At 36.8% G+C, this 8,210-nt stretch overlaps 1 long non-coding RNA gene across 1 annotated transcript; it reads left to right on the top strand.

Annotated features, from left to right (window-relative positions):
• The first annotated feature begins 6,007 nt into the window (after nucleotides 1-6,007).
• LOC119072412 lies at nucleotides 6,008-7,100 on the top strand. Its single transcript, XR_005086859.1, has 4 exons — nucleotides 6,008-6,127; nucleotides 6,184-6,261; nucleotides 6,326-6,490; nucleotides 6,718-7,100. It is a non-coding gene; the product is annotated as an uncharacterized LOC119072412 (long non-coding RNA).
• The last annotated feature ends 1,110 nt before the right edge of the window (nucleotides 7,101-8,210 follow it).

The raw sequence follows: 8,210 nt of genomic DNA, 5'->3' as shown, positions 1-8,210 counted from the left end.
AGGAAGCCAGCGGTATTAAGCTGGAAAAGTTTTATTCACTTTTGATTGCAATAAAACGTTTTACGAATGGCATTTTCCAACTACATGTTCGTCGTGTGGAGGATACTATTTGTAACATTAAAAAGATAATAAACGAGCCATCAGAACAGTCGGAGCGTTTGCTGCGACTGAGCCCCGTACAAACCCGTATATCTATTGCGTACGTGACCCTAGTGCGTCTGTCACCCTACTTTGACCGTAAGCCTATGCGCCGGTTAAAGTAGTTAAAGTAAAATTATTATGTAATGTGTACATCTTATAAATTGCGCATAGCGCAATTACGAAGCCCCGTACGACGTTCCTTTCAAATAAAACAAAAATTTCAAATAGCCCTAAAATTTTAATTTATTGAGTATAAATACACATAGGGCCTAGTATCGGCCTCAGTCCGAGGATCCAATTTTTTTTTTCAACTACATTCTATTCGGCCTTTGATTACCTTCCAAATGAAACAAAAAATACGAAAAACGGATGAAATTTGCTCGAGTTATATGTAAAATACACATAGGGCCCTAGTAGCGGCCTTAGTCCGAGGACCCAAATTTAATTTTTTTTTTCAACAACATTCTATTCGGCCTTTGATTACCTTCCAAATGAAACAAAAATTACGAAAAACGGATGAAATTTGCTCGAGTTATATGTAAAATACACATAGGGCCCTAGTAGCGGCCTTAGTCCAAGGACCCAAATTTAATTTTTTTTTCAACAACATTCTATTCGGTGTTCGATTATCTTTCAAATGAAACAAAAATTACGAAAAACGGATGAAATTTACTCGAGTTGTATGTAAAATACGCATAGGGCCCTAGTAGCGGCCTTAGTCCGAGGACCCAAATTTAATTTTTTTTCAACAACATTCTATTCGGCCTTTGATTACCTTCCAAATGAAACAAAAATTACGAAAAACGGATGAAATTTGCTCGAGTTATATGTAAAATACACATAGGGCCCTAGTAGCGGCCTTAGTCCGAGGACCCAAATTTAATTTTTTTTCAACAACATTCTATTCGGCCTTTGATTACCTTTCAAATGAAACAAAAATTACAGAAAAACGGATGAAATTTGCTCGAGTTATATGTAAAATACACATAGGGCCCTAGTAGCGGCCTTAGTCCAAGGACCCAAATTTATTTTTTTTTTTCAACAACATTCTATTCGGTGTTCGATTATCTTTCAAATGAAACAAAAATTACGAAAAACGGATGAAATTTACTTGAGTTCTATGTAAAATACACATAGGGCCCTAGTAGCTTTTCACTTCTAAGGCCCTAACTCACGGTCCACTCACCCGATTTTAAAAAACTTTTTTTTCCTAGATTGGTATTGACAATACCTATCATTTGCCGTGTCATTTACATTTCCATCGTTTATTTTGCCATAAATATCACCAAAAGACCTTAAATCACTTAGGTGGCCCTAACTCACGAAGGGCCGACCCGAATATGCCCATCTTCGAACTTAGCCTCACTATTTTGACTATCTTTCAGGGAAAAAAAAATTTTGAAATCGGATTTGATTTACTCAAGATATCGACGTGACGGACAGACGGACAGACGGCCCAAATTTTTATTGCGGATTCGTCATCTATGAACATAGGCAAACACTTTGCCCTTACCGTCTGCTTCGAATTCCATCAATTACACACGGCATCGTAATCCTATAAGCCCCTTCGTACTTCGTACGGGGCTAAAAACGTTTCCAGCTTAATACCGCTGGCTTCCTACAATTCAGATCTACTAATTCTATTGATAAAATGTTAATCCGATCACATTGTGGGAGTAATAATCACAAAATTATTTTCAGGTGTTTCAATTGCAGGTTAACCACGTGTTTGTTGTGTAGTGTAGGATGTTTGTCGTCGAACAGCTCATTGGAAAGTGAATAGATTTTTTCCAGCACAGTGTCACTACCTTACTGCAAATTAGATTTACGGATTGCAGTAATAAAATATTGATCCGGATGACCTTTTAAAATAATAAATGAAACATAGCTAACGCCGACCCGTACGAAACACCTATTCGTATCAAAAGCCTTTAATGTGAAACTCTTCATTTCTCTTACTTCATTTTCTTCTCTGCTGAAAAACTATTCTCCCTTTAAAATCACTTACATTATCCACTCTTTGCCTTGTTATCATATACAACTAAATTGCCGGAGGCAATATAGACAGCCCCGTACGAAGACAAATTTCATAAATTCCTATTTAAACAGCTATATACCGCTATATTTAACTATATTTCACTAAAAATAAACATTTCACAGATAAATATATGCTATTATATAGCTCTATATGCCTGTATATAGCTCAATATAGCTGTATATAGGTATATATAGATGTCCGTATATGGAATCCCTGAAACCCCACACACATAACAAATTATTTCCATGTTAACAGAAACTCTCTAAGTATCATTTTTCCCAAGATATTTCTATTTTACTAAAATTCAATATGGCCGCCGGCAGCCATTTTGTTAGGAGACCGGAAATAGTACCGACGCTTTACATTCGTTAATACCTTTCAAACAAAAAAAAAATTCATGAAATTCGGTCAAAATTTACTCGAGATATTGTCAAAATACACCACGTTCACTGTACTTCCGAGTAGCCAGATAAGAGCTCACTCCAAGAGACCTAGCTCACGCTCCGGAGAACATAATTTCATAAAAAAAATTTTCCCTGATTGGTACGGTCAATACCTATCTAATAAAGCTAAAACAGACGAAATATGTTGAAATGTGGCCGACCTACAAGCAAAAACTGCTTGCCGCCCTGTGCCTGTTCCACACCAAGGGGTCTAACTCACGAGTCGGTCGTCCGATTTCCATAAACTTTTTTTTTGTCGATCGGTATTGTAAATACCTTTTATTTGACGTATCACTTACAAGTTTAACGTTTAAATGTCCGGAGATATCTTCGAAAAACCGTAAAGCACTTATTGGGCCACAGCTCGGGAGGGGTCGCTCTAAAATCACTCATCTTCGAACTTAGCCTGTCTTTTGACATTACCAAACGGGGAAAAAAAGAATTTTCAAAATCGGATGCGTTTTACTCAAGTTATCGTGCAGACAGACAGACGGACATTTTTTTTTTCGCGGATTTGGCATCTCTAGACAACCACAATAGGTTTCCCCTTACTCAGGGAGTCCAATTGTAGGAAGCTGAATTGTAGGAAGCTGGAAACGTTTTTTATTCTCTTTTTAATGTTACAAATAGTATCCTCCACACGACGAACATGCAGTTGGAAAATGTCATTCGTAAAACGTTTTATTGCAATCAAAAGTGAATAAAACTTTTCCAGCTTAATACCGCTGGCTTCCTACAAGTCAGATCTACTAATTGCATTGTGGAAGTAATAATCACAAAATTAATTTCATGTATTTCAATTGCAGGTTAACCACGTGTTTGTTGTGTAGTTGAGGATGTTTGTCGTCGAACAGCACATTGTAAAGTTTATAGATTTTTTCCAGCACAGTGTCGCTGCCTTCCTGCAAATTAGATCTACGGATTGCAGTAATAAAATATTGATCCGGATGACCTTTTAAATGAAAATAAATCGAAAATTGCGTCGTCCATGTGTATGCATTCACAATGGTGCCATTTATTGACAGGGAATTACCGTTGATTTTAGCGTTAGCGGGGGATTTAGCGTTGGAAATTAGCGTTAGCGGCCGTTTAGCTAACGTTCTCTAATAATTTATTGCAAAGCCACAATATCGTCCCGCATCTCTGCTATAAACGCTATGATGACTGACATAACTTTTAATATTAATTCATAATTATCTGATGTCACACCAATTGCTAATTTCTGTTGCCGCGATGGACTTTATAAAAATACCTAATTGATATTGTCCATTGTGATGAGTTAGTCTCCAATATCATTATCGGTTTGGTTGACATTTTCAAGTCACTCAAGTCAAAAGATCGAAAAGTCTTTCAAAGTTCCAACCGCGGGCGGTCGCGACTTTCGAAAAGATGACAAGGCACGGAGCAATCATCATCTGCTATCGTCAACGGCAACTAGAACTAAAAAGGAACTCTAGGTAACCGTAACATCGTCTTATATACACAGTTAATGTCAAAACAAATGAAGTTAAAGATTTTATTTCAGTCTGAAGTAGTAGATTCGATATTCTTGCTTAGTCTCTTAAAGATTAACAGCAACGCTCGAAGTGCTTGTCTTAATTGTTATTGAAATTTTGTATTTAGCTCTGAATTCCTACAATCAATTCATATAATTCCCTGAACTTTTGCGGACAGCTACAGTATTAGATCTGCTAACTCTATGCAATGGTCTGGGTTATCCAACCAAGAATGTTCAATAAGAATATCTGCATGATTAGTATTTGATTGCAATGTTATAGTCTCAAATAACTTCATCAAAATTAACTGCAACCTCATAAATGATTCAATAGATTTTGTGCTTGAGCAAGATATCACAAAACTAATTATTATCTAACCCAGATTTAACCAACATAATTATCATCCGTATCATCATGCCATTGCCGCATCCGCTATTCAATAACTTCCACTTTGATGTGGTCGTCTAATGCAATGTAGTGGAATCACATGTGTATGAATATTGAATGAAATGTCAAGTTTTGTTTGCACAAAGATCTGAATTAATCGATTATCAAAAGCTCCATCATCTCATTAATTATTAGGTGAGCTAATAAAGATTTGTTAATACAGTATAGACGAACGATTAAATGAAATGTGCATACGCATACAACACCAAACGTTATGCAGCTACAGCAAACTGTGTATTGCCGTTGGTGTCTTTGTTTGTTCGAACATTTATCCAATTCTCTGTTAGAGAGTTGATTCAACACAAATTCCTTAGAGCTACTGTCTGCACCTCGACCTCCAATCTTTGCAAACTTTAACTGGAGAGATTAAAAACTGATTACTGTTCTGGATTCCTGAGGTCATGTGCATTTTATTTGACTAAAATCCGTCGAGTTCAAAACTAATTATTTTTCTGTTGACATTGGCTTTGTTTCAGCGGTCAGTGAAATTGTGAAATAGGAAAAAGTTCCCTATCGGCAGAGTTTTGATAGAATTGAGAAAAGAGAAGTGACGCCGTAATCCGTCTGCTGAAGTTCAGAATGATTGTATTTATAAATTGACTTAGAACTTAAATTTAAAATGAAACGCAAATGAGGAGTCCTTGTCAGTAAACATCCTTAGCAATGCAAACGTCAGTCCGAGAAAATTAGAGAAAGAACAATAAGGACTATAGCATTCAGAGTCGATTCGCAAAAACTTCCTACAGCTCATATGGAATAGGGATTCGCCGACGGCGATCCAAACGAGTTATGGCTTAACTGACTCTCTGAGAGTTTCGTGGAACAAAATCTTTCGCGAAACACTCTTTTTAGACTATCATGACTATCAGCAAAATGAAAAAAACTGAAACTTTTGAAGGGCTCTGTCCGGTAGGAAACCAGTAGGAGAGGAAGCTTTAACCCGGAGTTTTGTAGCTGACTTCACGCACTAACCATTAATACCCTACTCGACCATATCCACCACACAGGGTATTCACTCGCATCTCTTTCGAAGTATTTGAGAGACATTTGACATTCATCATTTTTCACCAGCCGCTCACTGAGAGTGTAATTGTTGCTACCTTCACTATGTCGAACGTCAACTTGTGTAACGAACATAATTTTTGATTTTATTTTATTTTCAATTTTATTTGCTTCCAAATTTTATTTTCAATAAAAGTAACGTCGGAAATCAAACGATAGGTAAAATAATTAAGTCGGAAACCGTTGTATTTTCTGTTGAATATAATAATTTCCACAAATTTAGGATGCCGATTTATTGTTTTGTTCCCGAATGCAAAACGATTGGAACCAAAGGATTTCATCGTTTTCCGGCTGATTCAGAGTTGAGAGAGACATGGATGGAAAAGACAAACACGCTTCACCTAAACCCAACAAAAAATCACAAAATCTGCCACAAACATTTTAAAGAAACGGACTTAATTACTGACTGGAATGGTAAAGAGCAACTGGCGCCGAATGCTATCCCCAGTTTGTTTTTGCCGCAGTCATCAGCATTGTATTCGGATCACGATTATTATTCGGTATAAGATTAAACATCTTCACCATGCTGATTTCCTTAAATTAATTGAATTTATAGATTGGTCCTATTCCAAGTACGACGAGAAAGCGTCTAAATCGGCTAAAAAATTCAGCACAAGGAGCTATCGTCTCGGATGTTAGTCAATTTTTGCTTTACTACTTTTTGGACTTATTTCAAATTTCGTTATGAATATCAACAGGACAACGTTGGGAATGAGGTTGAAGTTGTTGTGGGTCGAGAAGAAACAAGTAAGGATTTGGGTCTCTTTGGTAAGACTGGAGCAGAAGATACAATTGACTTGGGTCCTTACATAAATGCTGACTACATATTGTCATTGGAGGAACAATTACGTCGTAAATCTGAGGTAAGATCTACTGAATTGGTCCTTTTGAGTGAACTTAGCTTGAATCAACTTACACAAAACTTAAACCCAAATGTTATATCCGTAAGCACCATCCTAACCCTTGCATCCGTCTAATCTTATCATCATCCTAATCCTAACGCCGATAGTACCCATTCATTCTAATCCCAACTCCGATAGAATCCATGTTTCTATACATCCAAACTAAAGTTTGACTTTTTCGTGAATAGTTTTTGATGCGAATAATCTGAAATGGATGGTATGATCTGGACGAAATGAAGTTATAGAGCTCGAAACGTTGAACGTTCAGCACGAACCGGAATGCCGAATAAACGAAGTGTGGCTGCTAACATTAATGATCTAGACGGAAAATCATTTATGCGATTAATAATTGGATTTAGTAATAGTACCTTACGCGTCTATGTGAAAGTTTGGTTATCTTTGTGGACAAGGTTGTATAAGCCGAAGACGATATGATCTTCCGAGTCGATAAACAAATCATCCTTAGGAAACGTAAGGTATTATCCAACAGAGCAACGAAACAACATTTAATTGAACAAAGGAAGGTCTGTGAGAGTAAAATAATAAAATAAAAGTCAAAGTAGTCTTTACACGTCCAAATTTAAGTGATTTTATTATTAGCTCGTCGTAACATCGTAACTTTGAAGAGTTATGTTGACACATATGGAACAATACAATCTTGAGATTTTATTCTGAATGCGAAGGGATCTCCACATAAAACGCGTCTGATATCTACGATTAAATTGTATCGAATACGTGCCGTTCCATGCTGTATTTTGCTCTCGAAATCACATAATCTGATCTGTTCTAGAAATAATGTAATTATCGTTCAACGTACCTTGAATGGATTATCACCTGTCCTGGTGTAAGTATTTGAAATAATCTGATACGGCAGTCAATGGTGGGCAATTATGCTCAAAATAAAAAATTAAAATGATTTAACGATGTCCGTCCGTGTGGTGTTCCATTGATCTCGAAAGCAGTGATCTTATTTCTGTTAGGCAATTTCCAAAGCTTCCCAATAACGTATTGTTAATTAAGGCTTGGAGAAGTTCTTAAACGTTTTCCGGTTTTTATAATAAACTCTTTTGCTACTTCTACATCATGCACGATTAATACCTTCCTATAAGCCCGGAACAGGTTTGATCTGACCTGAACCTGAAAAGAGAAACCTGACTTTAATCAGGCCAGGTTCAGGTTCAGTGAGCCTAAATAAAACTGAGCACGAAATATTTAATTCAGGTCAGATCAGGTTTAGGTCAACCTGAATTTTTCAGTGCAAAATTTGCAGGTTGTCCAGATTTACTTGAACCTGACCTGAGCCTGAAAGGCGAAAACCTGATTTAAATCAGGTGAGGTTCAAGTTGAGCCTGAAATCTTACACTCAGTTTTAGGTAAAAATCAGGTTCAGATCGAAGCCACTATTGCCCTCCCCCTAGCTACGGGCCTGGTACAATTTATGAGACTTTTCGAAGACAACATGAACAGTAATAATAACTTCAGACCCATCAGCCGCATTTCATAAACTGGTTATCAAAATCTCCACTCTTCCCCACGTAAATCTAAAATATACAGATTTAATTCACCACATTGTCCCTATCAATCTTGTAATGAAGATTCTTCACTTCGATAATTGACGACCTATTTAATTTTCGACGGGAGTTAACAAACAAAACATCGCAAGTGAAATGCTAATGTTTCG

Source organism: Bradysia coprophila (genome assembly GCF_014529535.1).
Source record: "Bradysia coprophila strain Holo2 chromosome IV unlocalized genomic scaffold, BU_Bcop_v1 contig_81, whole genome shotgun sequence".
In the NCBI taxonomy this organism is placed as follows: Eukaryota; Metazoa; Arthropoda; class Insecta; order Diptera; family Sciaridae; genus Bradysia; species Bradysia coprophila.
This window is presented reverse-complemented; position numbering and strand designations above follow the sequence as displayed.